This window comes from Pan troglodytes, chromosome 7, assembly GCF_028858775.2.
Source record: "Pan troglodytes isolate AG18354 chromosome 7, NHGRI_mPanTro3-v2.0_pri, whole genome shotgun sequence".
NCBI classification, from domain to species: Eukaryota; Metazoa; Chordata; class Mammalia; order Primates; family Hominidae; genus Pan; species Pan troglodytes.
Genome location: NC_072405.2, coordinates 20,473,627 through 20,491,415, shown reverse-complemented (window position 1 = coordinate 20,491,415; position 17,789 = coordinate 20,473,627). Strand labels below are relative to the sequence as shown.

The window sequence follows — 17,789 nt, the reverse complement described above, 5'->3', positions numbered from 1 at the left end:
AAGTGTCCTGGGGAAACGATCTGCCTACAGCAACAGTGTCCAGAGTTACCACTGCATATCTTCAACATCTCTCTCCTTGTGGGTTGATGAAGCTGCTCCCATCCACGTATAGTTCCCAGTCTACTGATGCTTAAGGCTTGTCCTGGAAGTTAGGTCTGCTAGAGTAAACTGAGTCCAACAATTCTACACAGTCATGCTCGACAGGGCTCTCTGATACTGGGAGCAAGGTGGCGGGGTTCAGGGTGTTACAAACTTCAGTGGTTATATGGGGATTTTCACAGAGCAAACTTTGGTACTTAGTGAGTCTAACATTCATTAGCCAATGATGTCCTTTAGTATGTAGCAGGGCAGCTGCTGTCAAGGCCCTTAAACACGGGGACCATCCTTTAGAAACCCCGTCTGGTTGTTTAGAGAGGTAGGCCACCGGCCTCGGCCAGGGCCCCACAGTTTGGGTTAAAACGCCAACTGCCATCTTTTCTCTCTCTGATACATACAATGGAAAAGGCTTTCTTAAATCGGGTAGCCCCAGGGCTGGGGCTGAACATAAGTTTTTCCTTTAACTCATGAAAGGCTTGCTGTTGCTGGGATCCCCATTCAAAAGGTTCCCGTTCCCCCCCGACGTTTGTGACTTCATACAAAGGCTTGGCTAATACTGCAAAGTTTGGGATCTACAGTCTGCAAAACCTCACAGCCCTTAAGAATTCTCTCACCTGCCTTCTGGTCTTAAGGCTCCGGTAGATTGCAAATGACCTGCTTTCTTTCTCATCCTAGGCTGCTCTCCCCCTGTCGGATACTAAAACCTAAGTAACGTACCGGCTGTCGGTAGATCTGAGCTTTTTTCTTGGACACCTTATACCCGCAGTCCTCCACGTGCCGGAGTAGAGCATCTGTTCCCTTGGCGCACCCAGCTGCCGTGGGGTGTCCCAGCAAAAGGTCATCAACGTACTGGAGCAACACGCAGTCTAGATCTCTGGTGCGAAACTTCTGGAGGTCTCCAGCCAATGCCTCCCCAAAGATGGTGGGGGAGTTCTTGAACCCTTGGGGAAGCCGGGTCCAAGTGTACTGAGTAGTGACACCTGACTCCGGATCTTCCCACTGAAAGGCAAACAGATTCTGGCTCTCAAGGGCTAATCTGATGCTAAAGAAAGCATCTTTCAGGTCCAAGCAGGTGAACCAGCTGTCCTCAGCTGGCAGCAACCCCAGCAATGTGTACGGGTTAGATACTGCTGGATGTAAAGTCACTGTAGCCTGATTAACCAAGTGCAAATCCTGTACCGGCCTGTAGTCATTGGTCCTAGGCTTGGGAACAGGCAGGAGGGGAGTGTTCCATGGAGACTGACAAGGAACTCTAACTCCAAAAGTTCTTAGGTGCTTGAGATGGACCTGGATACCTTCAAGAGCTTCTCTGGGGACCGGCTCCTGTTTTTGCCTAACCGGCTGGGCCCTAGGCTTAACTTCTATAAGTACGGGGGCTTGGTTGACTGCCAACCCTGGAGGGTTGTCTTCCACCCACAGTCTTGGCCACCGCTTAGCCAGAGCTGGTCTTATCTCTTGGCCTGACTCAGTTAAGAAAAGTCTCCATTCCTCCCCTCAGGGGACCATAAGGGTCATAATGACTCCCTTTCCGGGTAACTTTAGCAGCAAAGAGCCATGCTGTGTCAAAGAGATAGTGGCTCTCAGTTTGCTAAGCAAGTTCCTTCCCAACAAGGGCAAGGGACAGGCAGGTGTGGACAAAAACTGATGAATGACTTTATGTCCTCCTACAGTACAAGTCCGAGGCAAGCAGAAAGCTTGTTTTGCTGAAACTCCCGTGGCTCCGATGATGTCAATAACCTTTTTGGATAAGGGGGCGACCAGGGCGGTTACTACCGAATGTTTAGCACCGGTATCTACAAGAAAATCAATGTGTTTACCCCTAACTGTCATCGTGACCATAGGCTCTTTGGGGTTCCTTGAGCCCGGTCCCCCTCAGTCCAATAACCCTTCTGCCAGGTTGAGCAGGGGCCATTTCTCCTTGTCCGGAGTCTCTTGCTCCGAGTCACCTTGTTTTCTTTTGAGCTGAGGTCATTTGTTTTTCCAATGTCCCATTTCTTTACAATAAGCACACTGACTACACTGCAAGCTTTGACCGCCAGGCTGAGTTTCTTTCCCAGGGCCCCCCTTCCCTTGCCTCTTTGGGGGGACCCCTCTGATTGCTGCCACTAACAGGTGGGTGTTTTGCTGGGCCTGACGTTCATTCTCTCTGCGGCTTTCCTTACGGCTTACTGCATCCCTGTTTACAAACACCTGGTTAGCTATTTCTAATAACTGTGATGTGTTCATCCCTGCAAACCCAGCCTGTTTCTGCAGTTTTCTTCTAATGTCTTCTGCGCTTTGACTGACTAAAACCATGTTAATCATGCGTTGATTTTCAGGGCTATCAGGATCAAAGGGAGTATACATACCATAGGCCTCACACAGTCTCTCATAGAATTGTACTGGATTTTCTTCTTTTCTCTGAATGACCTCAGAGACCTTGTTAACGTTTGTGGCCTCCTGGGCTCTGCTCTTTAATCCTTCCAAGAGAGCTTCCCTGTATCGGTTTAGCCTTTGCATACTCTCTCTTTCATTTGGGTCCTACTGGGGGTCGGTTCCCAGTAACTGGGTCCTTAAATACTCTTGGGGGTTTAGGTAATCAGCCGGTGCATGTTCCTCTAGCCACCTAGTTGCTGCTTGGAGGACTCTCCGCCTTTCTTCGCTGTTAAAGAGGAACATGAGCAACTGGTGGCAATAAGCCCAAGTGGGGTTGTGGGTCTGGATAACAGCTTGGAGCAAATCAATCAAAGCTTGTGGCTTTTTGGTATAGGACGGGATATTGTTTTTCCAGTTGAGAAGGTGGGCAGAGGTGAAGGGCTGGTACACAGAAACACGCCTCTCTACCACGTGACCATCCTCATCTATCCCAGTATACCGCTGCTCTCTCAGGGGCATTTAGATCCCCGTTTTGGGTTTTAAACGAGCTGCCAAGGGAGGGGTTTCTCCCGATTCCTCACCTCCTCTCTTGTCTACTCTGGGTGGCCTAGGGATATGTTTGTCTTGTGGAGGCACAAGCACTGTGGATGCAAAAGTGGGGAACCTCTCTCCCTGGTGAGGGGAGGGCACCACTGGGATCACTGGTGCCAGCTCCTGCAATGGATCTTCTGATGTTGGGTCGAACAGAACTTCAGGAGTTGATTTCCCTCGGGGAGTGCAGCGGGATCCTTCCTTGGCTACCTGTCCCTTCGCTACTAGCACTGCTGTTGTCTGCCCTCTTAGCCACTGTGGGGGGTCTAGCACCAGCTGTAACCAAGTGTCTATGTATGGAAACTGGTCTGAGTGTCCTGACTTACCAGTTACCTTGTGCCATACCTTAGAAACAAGGGACCTGTCCAGGCTTCCTTCTGATGGCCAACCCACTTCTAATGGTGGCCAATCTATTTCACAAGAAGTTCTAAGTTTTCCTGGTGTCATAGTAACCCCATAGTCTCCATTAAATCCTTTCTTAAAATTTTTCAACATAGTTCCTAGCGGAGTAGGCTTACTTTGTGTCTGACCCACGTTTCCTCGAGACAAAACACCAAGCTCACACCACACGCACGCCACAGAACAAAGAATGGGTAAAAAGGGCATACATAGACTTTTTCAGTTTTCACCAAACCAGAATCAAAACCAAAATCAGAGTATCCAGAAATCCAAGCCAGGTCAAACCAAAACCAAAGTATCAAGCAATTCAAGTCAAGTGAAAAACAAAACCAAAGTGCCAGTACAGACACGCCGTGGGTGATCAGGCCACGCTCCACTCAAATGGAGTGGGCAAGTTCCAAAGACCAGTCTTACCAAGTTTCAAATGTCCGGACTCCAAGTGCCTGTTCCTTCCCGATGTTCAGCCGCTGTGTTGATCTTCCACGGTTGCCTACCACACACTGCTCTGACGAGGCATTCCACCGGGTCAGTTGCCTACCCGGGACAGCTCTCAGGATCCGCGTCGCTCAAGCTGGCCGGAGTCCCCCGCAGGGATGCTCCACAGGGCAGGCCTAAGCTGCCTAAGAGGCTGCCTCGACTGTCCGTCAATTACCTCGCTTCCCGGTCAGGGAAGCGACTAGGGTGGGGGCAGTCTTTAAAGCTGTCTTCAAGGAACAGAAAGAGGAGTAGGGAAAGGATTTAGGATCTATGGGGTCAGCTAGGTTTCATTTTGTGAGTTTATATAATGGTTTTGTTAGGATGGCAAAACCAGATATCTAAAGGTGAAAGTATCCAACCATGCCCAGGAAGGAAAGGAGTTGTTGTTTTGTAGAAGGGGTTGGGGCTTGAGAGATGAGTCACACACGATCGGCAGGGAGAGCACGTGTGTTTTTATGAGAATTATGCTGAGATAGGTAACAGATAAGGAAGAAATTTGGGCTTGACTGAAGTATTGAGGGCTGTCTGTGAAGCTTTGCGGCAGTACAGCCGAGGTAATTTGCTGAGCCTGATGAGTGTCAGGGTCAGTCCAAGTGAAAGTGAAGAGTGGCTGGCATGAAGGGTGCAAAGGAATAGTAAAGAAAGCAAGTTTGAGATCCAGAACAGAATAATGGGTTGTGGAAGGAGGAATTGAGGATAGGAGAGTATATGTGTTTGGCACCTTGGGGTGGATAGGCAAAACAATTTGGTTGATAAGGCATAGATCCTGAACTAACTTGTAAGGCTTGTCTGGTTTTAGGACAGGTAAAATGGGGGAATTGTAAGGAGAGCTTATAGGCTTTAAAAGGCCATGGTGTAGCAGGCGAGTGATAACAGGCTTCAATCCTTTCAAAGCATGCTGTGGGATGGGATATTGGCATTGAGCGGGGTAAGGGTGATTAGGTTTTAATGAGATGGTAAGGGGTGCATGATAGGTCGCCAAGGAGGGAGTAGAGGTATCTTCTACTTGTGGGTTAAGGTGGGTGAAAATGAGATGTATCTATAGTCCAGGAATAGTCAGGGAAGCAGATAATTTAGTTGAAGTGTCTCGGCTTAATAAGGGAACTGGGCAGGTGGGGATAACTCACAAGGAGTGCTTAAAAGAGTATTGTCTAAGTTGGCACCAGAGTTGGGGAGTTTTAAGAGGTTTAGAAGCCTGGCTGTCAATACCCACAACAGTTATGGAGGCAAGGGAAACAGGCCCTTGAAAAGAAGGTAATGTGGAGTGGGTAGCCTTTGTATTGATTAAGAAGGGGATGGACTTACCCTCCACTGTGAGAGTTACCTAGAGCCTCTGTGATGGTCCTGTAGGCTTCCGAGGCGATCGATCTGGCAGTGTCAGTCTTCAGCTGCTAAGCCAAGAAGATCTGGGAAGGAGTCAGTCAGAGAGCCTTGGGCTGGAATTCCAGGGGCTATGGGAGTGGCTTCCAGGTGAGTTGAACAGTCCGATTTCTAGTGGGGTCCCGCACAGTTGGGACATGGCTTAGGAGGAATCCCGGACTGCAGGCATTCCTTTGTCTGGTGGCCAGATTACTGGCACTTATAGCAAGCTCCTGGGGTAGGCGATTCCGGAGGAATGCCTGGCCACTGCGCTTTAGGCGTTTGGAAGCTCTTGTGTGCTGGAGATTTGGCTGGGGTTTGTCTCACAGTTGAGGCAAGGAATTGCAACTGAGAAATATGTTGCTACTTGGCTGCCTCTACTCTATTATTGTACACCTTGAAGGCGAGGTTAATTAAGTCCTGTTGTGGGGTTTGAGGACTGGAATTTAATTTTTGGCGTTTTATTTAATGTCAGGAGTAGATTGGGTAATAAAATGTATATTGAGAATAAGACGGCCTTTTGACCTTTTAGGGTCTAGGGCTGTAAAGCATCTCAGGGTTGCTGCCAAACGAGCCATGAACTGGGGTGGATTTTTATATTTGATGAAAAAGAACCTAAACGCTCTCTGATTTGGGATAAAGAAAAAGGAGCATTAACCTTGACTATGCCTTCAGCTCCAGCCACCTTTTTAAGAATAAATTGCTGGGCAGGTGGGGGAGGGCTAGTCATGGAATGAAACTGTAAGCCGGACCTGATGTGAGAAGGGGAGGTGATAAAATGATTATAGGGTGGAGGAGCAGAGGCTGAGGAAGAATTGGGACCTAGCTCAGCCTGGCAAGGAGGCGAGAGGTCAGATGGGTCTGTAGAAAAGGAAGATTAGAAAGACTCAGCGACACTTGGGGTTGGGACTGAGGGGACAGGTGGGAGGGAAAGAAGGAAGCTTTGGGACGAGTTGCACTGCGAACAGAGACTAGGGAGGGACCGATGTGTAAAAGAATGCCTGGATGTCAGGCACCTCACACCGTTTGCCCATCTTATGGCAAGAATTATCTAGATCTTGTCAGATGGAAAAATTGAAAGTGCCATTTTCTGGCTATTTGCAACCACTGTTGATTTGGTATTGGGGTCAAGCGGCATTGTAGAAGAAAATAAGGCATTTAGGTTTTAGGTCATGTGTGAGTTGAAGATGTTTTAGGTTTTGAAGAACACAGGCTAAGGGAGAAGAAAGGGGAATGGAGGGCAGAAGCTTGCCCATAGTGAAGGAGGCAAGCCTAGAGAAAAGAGAGAGTAGAGACATGGAGAGAAGGGGTGGGGGGTTCTTGCCTTCCAGAAAAGCAGGAAAGGGGTCAGGGCACAGAAATAAAGGGTTGGGGTGCAGAGATAAGAGGTCAGGTTGTGGAAATAAGGGATCGGGGCACAAAGATAAGAAGGCAGGGCATGCAAATAAGGGATCAGGGCACAGAGATAAGAGGTCAGGGCATGGAAATAAGGGATTGGGGTGCAGAGATAAGAGGTCAGGGTTCCTGCCCCTCCCCCAGAAAAGTGGGACTTGCTGCTAAGGGTGAAGGAGAAGGGGTTGAGGGGTTCTTGCTTCTCCCCCAGAAAAGCAGGACTTGCTGTTAAGGGTGAAGGACCAAGGCAGGCATCCCTGCATGGTCTGACACCTCTGAAACCTGGGTGAATAATCAGAGAGGCGTCCCTGCAATGATTAAACACCAAGGGAAGGCTGCCTTCCCTAGTCTTTGAGCAGTGCCAGAGTTTTGGGTCCATGGATAAAACGTGTCTCCTTTGTTTCTACCAGAAAACGAAAGGAATTGAAATTAAGAGAAGGAAGAGATTGAAGTGTGGTGCCAAGATTGAAAGGAGAAAGAGGTTGAGGGATAGTGAGGGAGGTTGGAGAAGAGAGTAAAAAGAAGCCACTTACCAGATCTGAAATTGGTGAGATGTTTCTTGGGCTGGTCAGTCTGAGGACCTGAGGTCGTAGGTGGATCTTTCTCATAGAGCAAAGAGCAGGAGGAGAGGGGATTGATCTCCCAAGGGAGGTCCCCTGATCTGAGTCACGGCACCAAATTTCACATGCATCCGTGTGAAGAGACCACCAAACAGGCTTTGTGTGAGCAATAAAGCTGTTTATTTCATCTGGGTGCAGGTGAGCTGAGTCCAAAAAGAGAGTCAGTGAAGGGAGATAGGAGTGGGGCCATTTTATAAGATTTGGGTAGGTAAAGGAAAAAGGGGGGTTGTTCTCTGGCAGGCAGGAGTGGGGGTCACAAGGTGCTCAGTAGGGGGGCTTTTGAGCAAGGAGAGCAAGGAGATGAGCAAGGAGAAGGAATTTCACAAGATAATGTCATCAGGTAGGCAGGAACCAGCCATCTGGATGTGTACATGAAGGTCACAGGGGATATGATGGCTTAGCTTGGGCTCAGAGGCCTGACACTCTTTCTCCAGAGGAGGAGACCCAGACAGAAGAGGAGGAGGCAAGGTGATCACACAGGCAGAGATTGGATCATGCAGCCACAAGTTGAGGAATTCTAGTAGCCTCTACAAGCTGGAAGACACAAGGAATGGATTCTCCCCTAGAACCTCTGAAGGAGCATGCTCCTGCTGACATTTGATTGATTTTGAACTTCTGGCATCCAGATAATTTTTTTTTTTTTTTTTTTTTTTTTTTTTGACAGAGGCTTGCTCTGTTGCCCAGTCTGGAGTACAGTGGCACGATCTCAGTTCACTGCAACCTCCACCTCCCAGGCTCAAGCCATTCTCTTGCCTCAGCCTCCCAAGAAGTGGGGACTACAGGTGCCTGCCACCATGCATGGCTAATTTTTGTATTTTTAGTAGAGACGAGGTTTTGCCATATTGGCCAGGCTGGTCTTGAATTCCTGGCCTCAAGTGATCCACATACCTCAGCCTCCCAAGATGCTGAGATTATTTAGGTGTGAGCCACGGCACCCGGCCCAGATATTGTTTGAAGCCACCCATTTCATGGTTCTTTGCTGCAGTGGTTGTGGAATATGAATGCACTCGTGCTGTTGGTTAGACTTTGCTGACTTTGTGTCTGTTATTCCTTGGCAGTTCTACAAGGCCTGGAGCTGATAAAAAAAACCTCCCTTCTTTCCCAAATGATCCCCAGCCTCCCCGTTCACTGAAGGCCCTGCAGTCAGGAATGGTCAGAACTTTGCACCCAGTTGTTGTGGGTGTTTGGCCGACCCTTCCTCTTGTGTGATTCATGGACCTGAAACATTGTGTCACCTGGGAGCTTTTGGAATTGAAGACTCTCAGGGCTCACCCGGAAGGACCTCCTGGGCCAGAATCTGCATTTTAACAAGATGCCCAGCTGATTTGCATACACGTTCAGATCTGAGAAGCGCTAGTAGGAGAGGCTTTAAGGTGGTAATTAGATCTTTTCTCCACCTGCAAGAATCTTAGTTTCTTCATGTTAAATCTATTAACTGTGGCAATGGCATGGGGGTTATGAAACAAAACAAAATCCTTACATCAAGAATGCACCTTGGTGTGTTATGGATGTGGGTGAAATGAAATGTCTGGAATTTGCTTTAAAATATCCTAAAATAGCAAGAAGGAAAAGAAAAGTAGGAACTGGAATGAGATTGGAGAAATGTTGACAAGTTCTTGCAGTGGGATGATGGGTGCTTGGGGGTACATGGTGTAATTCTCTCCCTGTCTTTTGTGCATATGGGAAATTTCCATAATGAAAAGTTAGAGATCGGACACGGTGGCTCATGCCTGTAATCTCAGCATTTTGGGAGGCTGAGGTGGGTAGATTTCTTGAGCCTAGGAGTTCAAGACCATCCTGGGCAACATGGAGAAACCCCGTCTCTACTAAAAATGCAAAAATTAGCCGGGCGTGGTGGTACATGTCTGTAATCCCAGCTACTCGGGAAGCTGAGGCAGGAGAATTGCTTGAACCCGGGAGGCGGAGGTTGCAGTGAGCCGAGATCGCACCACTGCATTCCAACCTGGATGATGGAACGAGACTGCATCTCCAAAAAAAAAAAAAAAAAAAAAAAAAAAAAAAAAAAAAAATCAAACCACATGAAGTATTTTGGACCCTTATACTAATTCCAGCATTTTGAAGATCTGGGGAGAACAAACTAGATTGGTGCTTTCCTTGGCTTATTATGTCCTGTTTTTAGAGGGAGAGCAAATTATTGTTCACCAGCACTATTAAAATAGCTACAACAGGATGGGCACCGTGGCTCCCACCTGTAATCCCAGCACTTTGGGAAGCTGAGGTGGGAGGATCGCTCGAGCCCAGGAGTTCAAGTTGCCAGCCTGGGCAACATGGTGAGACCCTGCCACTACCAAAAAATACAACAACAACAACAAGAACACAACAACAAAAATAGCTAGGTGTGGTTGTGTGCACATGTAGTCCCACCTACTTGAGAGGCTGAGGTGGGAGGATCACTTGTGCCCAGGAGGCTGAGGCTGCAGTAAGCCATGATTATGCCACTGTACTCAGCCTGGGTGACAGAGTGAGACCCTGTATGGAAAAAAAAAAAAAAAAAGCTGCAGTGGACTCAGTGATCATGAGGCCAGGCACTGTATACATATACATCATCTCATTTAATTTTTTCTCTTGTTTAAAATTATTTTTTCCTCTAATACCCATGTTGATCGACATTTTTTTAATCCTAGGAATTTATTAGTTGAAAATTTCACGTAAGAATTAAAAATTGCCTGGCCTGATGGCTTACACCTGTTATCCCAGCACTTTGGGAGGCTAAGATGAGAGAATCACTTGAAGCCAGGAGTTTGGGCCAGTCTGGGCAATATAGTGAGAATGCAACTCTATAAAAAAATTTAAAAAGCTGGGTGTGGTAGGGTTCACCTGTAGTCCCAGCTACTTGGAAGACTAGGTGGGAGGATTACTTGAGCCCAGGCGGTAAAGGCAGCTGTGAGCTATGATTGTGCCATTGCACTGCTGCCTGGGTGATGGAGTGAAACTCTATCTTTAAAATAAATGAATAAAATTGTGGTATAATATATGCAACATTTACCATTTTGTGCATCTGAAAGTGTACAATTCAGTGACATTTTGTACATTTATCATGTTATGCAATTATCACCACTACCTAGTTTCAGGGCTTTTTCAACACGTCAATTGGAAGCCTCATATCCATTCAGCAGTCACTCTGCATACCCCCTCCTGCAGCCCCTGGAAACCTCTCATCTACTTTCTATCTCTGTCGATTGGCTTAGTCTGAACATGCATATAAATGGAATTCTACAATATATGACCTTTCATGTCTGCTTCTTTCACTCAGCATGTTTTTAACATTCATCCATATCACAACATGGATAAGTTTTATTTTCTTTTTAGACGCTATCTAAAAAGAAAAAAAAAAATTGTAGAACAAAAACAAAAACAAAAAAATGTATAGGATGGAGATCACATGAGTCCTGCAAAGCTTATAATATTTACTATCTAGTACTTTACATAGAAGCTTGCCTACCTCTGAATGATATGCAGGTACAGAGATGACATTTATCTTGGCACTTATAGAAAGACCTATAAATTGTATAAAGACACCATCATTGCATTTCCAGTAACAGGAAGCGGCAAGACATGACAGTGTGTCCAGGTGTTCAGGTGAAGTTTAGGGAAGGTCTTGTCTTGACGAGGTTGGATATGAGACCCAGATGAGATAACCCCATTTCCCCTGCTGAAATTGCCTGTGAATTTCATTCCAGTTATTTGCGTAGGTTGATTCTTTCGGTGGGGGTAGGGTGGGTGAGGAGGTGAAGTGTCAGGGGAGTTCTATTTTGTATTTGCACAACTTGGCTTTCTTTTTACTTGGTGTGGTGTTTTGCTGTATGAGGAATTTCATAGAATTTTATGATGAGCATGCAGCATAGTGGTTTGAATCCTGCCAGGCCGAGGGTCATATCTCAGCTCTGCAACTCATTATCTATGACGCCTTGGGGCAGGTCCCATAACTCCCCAAGTCTCTGTTCTATATTCCATGGGGTTGTGAGGTTCAGCTGAAATAATGCATGCTGGCAGGAATGGTTACTGCTCATGGGATTTCCATGTGCTCCCCGTATTCCCCAGACCCCCTGTAGTTAGATGGATCCATGCTAGGTTCCAATGCTGTATAAGTGGAAGTCACTGACATCACCTCTAGTCTACAGCTTTTGAGGGCTTGGGAATAACTATCTTATTCTCTCATCTCCTAGTGCAGTAACTATGGGAGAATCCCTGCATTAAGATGGTAGAATTTCAATGATTCTAGGTCTTTGAGTGGCCATATGGAGCACACCATACCCAGCCAACCCATTGTGGACATGGAATGTAAGAAATCAACCTTGATTGCTAAGCTGCTGAGACTCTGGGGTTAATTTGTTACTGCAGCATAAACTAGTCCATCCTGATGCATTCAGCATGAAAACCACTTATGTTGACCCTTAGTCATGGTAAGTGCTCCACAGATGTTGGTTACTTTTGGTAGGAAGATAGATTGCCTCTGAAAGTTTTGTTAGCTGATCCCATGATGCCAATGTTGCTATTTCGTAATTGGATAAATTGGACTTGGCTCTGCTTCCAGCATGTGGGAGGGAAAGGTGACTGAGAGACAATAAAGCACTATTATCTTCAGTTTGTGTCCTTGGATACCCTTGGTGGCAATAAACAATGTATGCTCCTCTGAGAAAACTGGACCTAAAGGAGAATGGGAGATGATACAGAATTGGGAACGTCCAATGCCCCAGGCATTCCCTGGTCTGGAGAAAACTTTGAGTCCTTGGTGGGAAGATTCTCCAAGGGAACATAAATGCTTTTACTATCTAGTTTGTCTCTTTGAGAATTAAAACTTCTTTTTTTTCATTCCAGTAGCTTTTGGGGTACAGTTTGTCTCTTTGAGAATTGCATACTAATTTTAGGGGTCATCTGTACACATCTCTATATTCCTGAAACATGGTAGAAACAGCCAGCAGTCAGGCGACAATCTACCATGACCACTAAAACATCCTCAAAGTGAAACACCAGATGTGATCCACTAGGTTTAGTGGGGGTGGCTGGCTCGAGAGTTGATTATATTTATTATTGTCACTGTGGTGATTATGGCCACAACATTGTGATGCGTGTTGGTCTTCTTTTGGTGAGTTGCAGTTTGGAAGGAATAAATCCATTATTTTTTTTTTTGTTTGAGTCTCGCTCTGTCACCCAGGCTGTGGTGCAGTGGTGCCATCTCAGCGTGCTGTAAACTCTGCCTCCCAGGTTCCAGTGCTTCTCCTTCCTCTATGGCCAGGCTGGTCTTGAACTCCTGACCTCAGGTGATCCACCTGCCTCAGCCTCCCAAAGTGCTGGGATTACAGGCGTGAGCCACCATGCCTGGCCCCATTATTCATTTAACCAATATCTATTGAGCACATTGTGTGTGTTGAAGGATGAACTGCAGGGGAGAGAGGAAGCCTCCTCCTGCCACTATGTTTTCAAGTTGTCCTAATACTCCACCATGGGACACGTAGGCTTGTGGGTCCCAGAGCTCCAGAAGCGTCTCCCGACCACACCACCCTGACCGGGATTCTACTGAAAAACACGTGAGTCTAGCAGAGCCATCTCTGACACTTCCCTTCTTTTGAACGGCTGATCTGTCAGTCATGGGGCGCCCTTATGAAAGTGCAGTGTGTTTTGTGAAACTTGAGGTTGATCAAAGAATACCATTAAACTTTGTTAAGAAATCTACATATTGATGACATAGGCAGTGGGTTGGAGGTGGGGAAATTCCCAAATACCTTTTAGGAATTATCTCAGAAGGAGGTAATAGTCAGATCTCTTGGTTGCCAGTGACAGAAACTCATCTTACTAGTGTGGAGTGGAAAAGGGATCATGTTTTTGTCTGCACTCCCCAACCCCAACCCCAAGCAGATCCTGAAAGAGGGACAGGATTGCAAGTGGATTATTTAGGAGATGATTCCAGGGAACACCAATAGGGGGGTGAGGAAGTGATTCATGGAAAGGCAGGAGGCCACACAAGGGGCTTCAGTGAGCATCTTACCACTCCAGGCAACTAGGATTTGACCCCACTGGGGACCTCTGGGAGGTGATGTGGAATGCATTTCAAAGTTGCTCCATCCAGGGGGCAAAGATATTGAAGCATTTATAGCCTGGCTCCCATCCGTCACTGGCTGAGGACTGGTCCCAGGGCATCAAGTCTCTGGCTTTGCTTTCTTCTTCTTCTTCTTCTTCTTTTTTTTTTTTTTTTTTTTTTGAGATATAGTCTTGCTCTGTCACCCAGGCTGGACTGCAATGGCATGATCTCGGCTCACTGCAACATCTGCCTCCCAGGTTCAAACAATTCTCTTGCCTCAGTTTCTTGAGTAGCTGAGATTACAGTCACCTGCCACCATGCCCTGCTAATTTTTTTATTTTTTGTAGAGACGGGGATTTGCCATGTTGGTCAGGCTGGTCTCTAACTCCTGACCTCATGATCCACCTGCCTTGGCCTCTCAGTGTTGGGATTACAGGAGTGAGCCACTGCACCCGGCTTCTGTGGCTTTTCTGACATACTCCATGCCTGACTTTGAGAAAACCCTCAGGTGAAAGTCTTGGTTGTATGCAGTAGCAAGCATGTACTAGAATGATAAAAACTAAGGGGCTTACCACAAGATCTCTCTCTCCATCTCTGTCTCTAGCCTTGTCTGCATACTGGCTTAATTTCTTCTTACTCAAGCCTTTTCTCCATAAGGTGAGAAATGTGGCCACAAAAGCTCCTGTATTTCTTACTACACACAGTTCCTGTCATCACAGAGAATGATTAACTTGGTGTAGTTCCAGTTTGGACAAATATTCAAGGGAAGAATTCTGATTGGCCAATTTAGGCCAGATGCTCATCCCTAGACCAATCAACTGAGGACAGAGGGGTGGAGTCATGTGAGAACATGGTAGCCCCCATGAGAGCCACGTGACTGGAGTAGGAAGTGTGAGTTTCTATAGAGGGGAGGGCTGCTAGACTGAAAAGGCAATAGATGTCTGCAGTGAAAGGAATACATCAGGAAATACATTCTCTTAAACCTGTTAATTATTTTTTTAAAAAAGAGAAACTTTCAATATACAATTACATTATACGTGAACGGGTGGCTCACGCCTATAATCCCAGCACTTTGGGAGGCTGAGGTGGGCAGATCAGAGGTCAGGAGTTACAGACCAACCTGACCAACATGGTGAAACCCCGTCTTGTGCACCTGTAATCCCAGCTACTCAGGAGGCTGAGGCAGGAGAATCACTTGAACCTGGGAGGCGGAGGTTGCAGTGAGCTGAGATCATGCCACTGCCCTCCAGCCTGGGCAACAGAGTGAGACTCCGTCTCAAAAAAAAAAAAAAAAAAAAAAAAGTTACATTGTGGTTCCCTCAGCATGATTTATCAGAAAGGAAAAACTTACAATATGCGTATTTCCTATGCAAAGGCTACTGCTATGAATTCAAATTCTTAAATTCCAAAGATTAATTAAAATGTTTCTCAAGACACATAAACTGTTAGAATTTGCTTATAATGAGGCTGAAGTTGAGTAAGAAGAGAACTGGCATTTAGGACACTACTTTTCTTCTGTCGAGTACTGTCAAGTTTTGGTTCTGCCTAGAAGTAGATGCACCTCAAGGGAGGGTTGCATGTAAAGGTGTGTGTGTGTGTGTGTGTGTGTGTGTGTGTGTGTGTGTGTGTGTGTGTGTGGTAGTTTCCAAAGATGGGTACAACTTTCTGCAAATACTCGTGCAGTGTAATTGAAGCAATCTTTCCCTTAAGAGGTAGAGTTTATATTCCTCTACATGAATCTGGGCTGCCTATGACTTGCTTTGGCCAGTGGAATGCTGCCAAAGTGATGGTGACCAACTTCTAGCCGTGAAAGCAAAACAAACCTTGGGACCACAAGATCACTAAGCTAGGCTGGGCTCAGTGGCTCACGCCTGCAATCCCAGCACTTTGGGAAGCTGAGGCAGGCGGATCACCTGAGGTCAGGAGTTCCCAACACTTTGGGAAGCTGAGGTGGGCAGATCACCTGAGCTCAGGAGTTCAAGACCAGCCTGGTCAACATGACAAATCCCCGTCTCTACTAAAAAATATGAAAATTAGTCAGGCGTGGTGGCAGGCGCCTGTAATCCCAGCTACTTGGGAGGCTGAGGCAGGGAAATTACTTGAACCCTGGAGTTAGAGGTTGCAGTGAGCCGAGATCGTACTACTGCACTCCAGCCTGGGCAACAGAGCGAGACTCTGTCCCCCAACCTAAAAAAAAGTTACTAAGCTAAAGAGAAAAGTCAAGCTGGGAACTGCTTAGGGGAAACCTGCCTCCCATTCTATTCAGTCACCCCTTTGCTCACTGAGATAAATGTATATGTGATTGCCTCATTTGGAGAGGCTAATCAGGAACTCAAAAGAATGCAACCATTTGTCTCATAACTACCTATGACCAGGAAGCCCCTTCCCCTTGTCTCACCTTCACCTTCACCTGGAGTTGTCCCGCCTTTCCAGACTGAACCAATGTACATCTTACACATATTGATTGATGTCTCATGTCTCTCTAAAATGTATCAAACCAAGCTGTATCCCTACCACCTTAAGCACATGTTGTCAGGACCTCCTGAGGCTGTGTCACAGGCATGTTTCCTCAGTCTTGGCAAAATAAACTTTCTGAATTAACTGAGACCTCAGACTTTTGGGGTGCATATAGTCTTAGGCCTTGAGAGCCCTCTCGTAGTTTCCATATTTTTGCCCTCTTGGATGCTGGCACCAAGCAAACCTTGGCTATCCTGCTTAAAGGGCCATTTGGAGAGGGGCTCTGGAGGGCGAGGGGCCACATGAAGGAAAACAAGGTTCCCCGGCTGACAACCAGCACCAACTGCCAGGCACATGCATGAGGCCGTCCTGGATGTTCTGCCCAGCTGGCCCTCCAGCTGCAGGTAGCCACACAAATGAGCCCAGGTTAAACCAGCCAGGAAGTCCCCATGCAACTCACAGGGTCCTGAGCAATAATGACTTGTGGTGGTTTTTAAAGTTTCTAATTTTAGGTGCAATAGGTAACTGAAACAGCCCACAAGGGTGTGAGCCTGTGGAGGGTGCATTTCCCACCTGCTGAAGCTTCTGAATTCCCAGGATCCAATCCGGATAAAACTCTTGTTCTCAGTGTTGTTGATGGAAATGGCAATGAACTTTTTGCAGATTGGACCATCTCAGGGGAATCCCAAAGATCGGAAACTACTTTCTTTCTCAGAATCTTCCACACAACATTGAGCCTTAGGAATTTCTAAGAAGGATCTGGAATGAAAAAAAAATCTTTTGAAAAGGTATTTGTATAGCTTCAGTTCAGCAAGATTCATAGTGGGTGTTAGACTAAGTACTGGTGTTAAGCCAAACCATGTTTTTCAAAGACTCATCTGGCCTCAAGGTTGGCAGGATCAGAGTGGCCTCCCAGGATCTATCATATCCTCAGAAGAGTTGGTTCAACTGGCATGTACCCAGATCTCTTTGAGCTAGTATGATACTCCCTTGAGCCAAAGGCTGCCACATCACATCTCCTTTAAGTCCCCCTAAGTACGATCCCAGAAGTATTGACAAAATAGTGCTATTCCTGAAGATTTCAGGAGGACATAAATGAAGAGATTAAACTGCAAGGTACCAAAACTTCCATCTTTCTTAAAGACCCTCATCCAGGCTGGGCGCGGTGGCTCACGCCTGTAATCCCAGCACTTTGGGAGGCCAAGGCGGGCGGATCACCTGAGGTCGGGAGTTCAAAACCAGCCTGACCAACGTGGAGAAACCCCATCTCTACAAAAAATACACAATTAGCCGGTCGTGGTGGCACAAGCCTGTAATCCCAGCTACTAGGGAGGCTGAGGCAGGAGAATCGCTTGAACCTGGGAGGCGTAGGTTGCGGTGAGCTGAGATCGTGCCATTGCACTGCAGCCTGGGCAACAAGAGTAAAACTCCATCTCAAAAGCCATCAAACAAAAAGCCCTTATCCAATGGTCATGCCACTCTATCTGGCCATGTAATTTCTCCTCCTGGCTTTCTGTAGCAACAGCCTTCTGAGGAACCTCACTCTGCCTTTCAAAACCCCTTCAACTTGTACCCTTCATCAGCAAAGTACTTAGCTCAACATATAAGCCTCTGGGGGTACTCATCTGCATGCCATTTCAGGATATTTCCAGCAACATCATCTTCACTACCCCAGGACAGCATTTTGGAGTGGATTACGTGCCTGCTAGATGTGTTGTACTTGAGCGAGTTAGAGAAAATGCCACACTTTGAGACGAATTAAAAGTCTGTTCATTTAACTGGCGGCTAAGAAATGGCTAACGTTTAAAGTTCTCTCGGCCTCGAAGAAGGGGCTAGATTTTCTTTTATACTTTGGTTTAAAAAGGGGAGGGGGGTCTAGTTAAAACAATTTTACAGAAGTAGGCAAAAAAGTTAAAAGGATAAATTGTTAAGGCAAGTAAAGAATTCTAGGTCTAGGGGCTTTAAGACTATTATGAGGTGATAGACGCGGGGCTTTGGGCGTT

The 17,789-nt window shown here is 46.6% G+C and overlaps 1 protein-coding gene and 1 non-coding gene across 9 annotated transcripts in view; one reads left to right on the top strand and one right to left on the bottom strand.

The window, feature by feature from the left end:
- LOC100612345 (uncharacterized) overlaps window positions 1-17,789 on the bottom strand; it is an 84,620-nt gene that overhangs the window by 6,283 nt on the left and 60,548 nt on the right. The window contains exons 4-5 of one of the 2 annotated variants that reach the window (XR_008536619.2): window positions 16,360-16,545; window positions 3,856-7,823 (exon numbers count right to left, since the gene is read on the bottom strand). The gene's annotated coding sequence lies outside the window, so the exon portion shown is untranslated. The remainder of the gene's footprint in view (window positions 1-3,855; window positions 7,824-16,359; window positions 16,546-17,789) is intronic. The other variant, XR_008536620.2, reaches the window with a different exon arrangement.
- Window positions 1-17,789, top strand: part of LOC129135662 (uncharacterized) — a 97,956-nt gene that overhangs the window by 51,642 nt on the left and 28,525 nt on the right. The gene's annotated exons all lie outside the window — the stretch shown is intronic.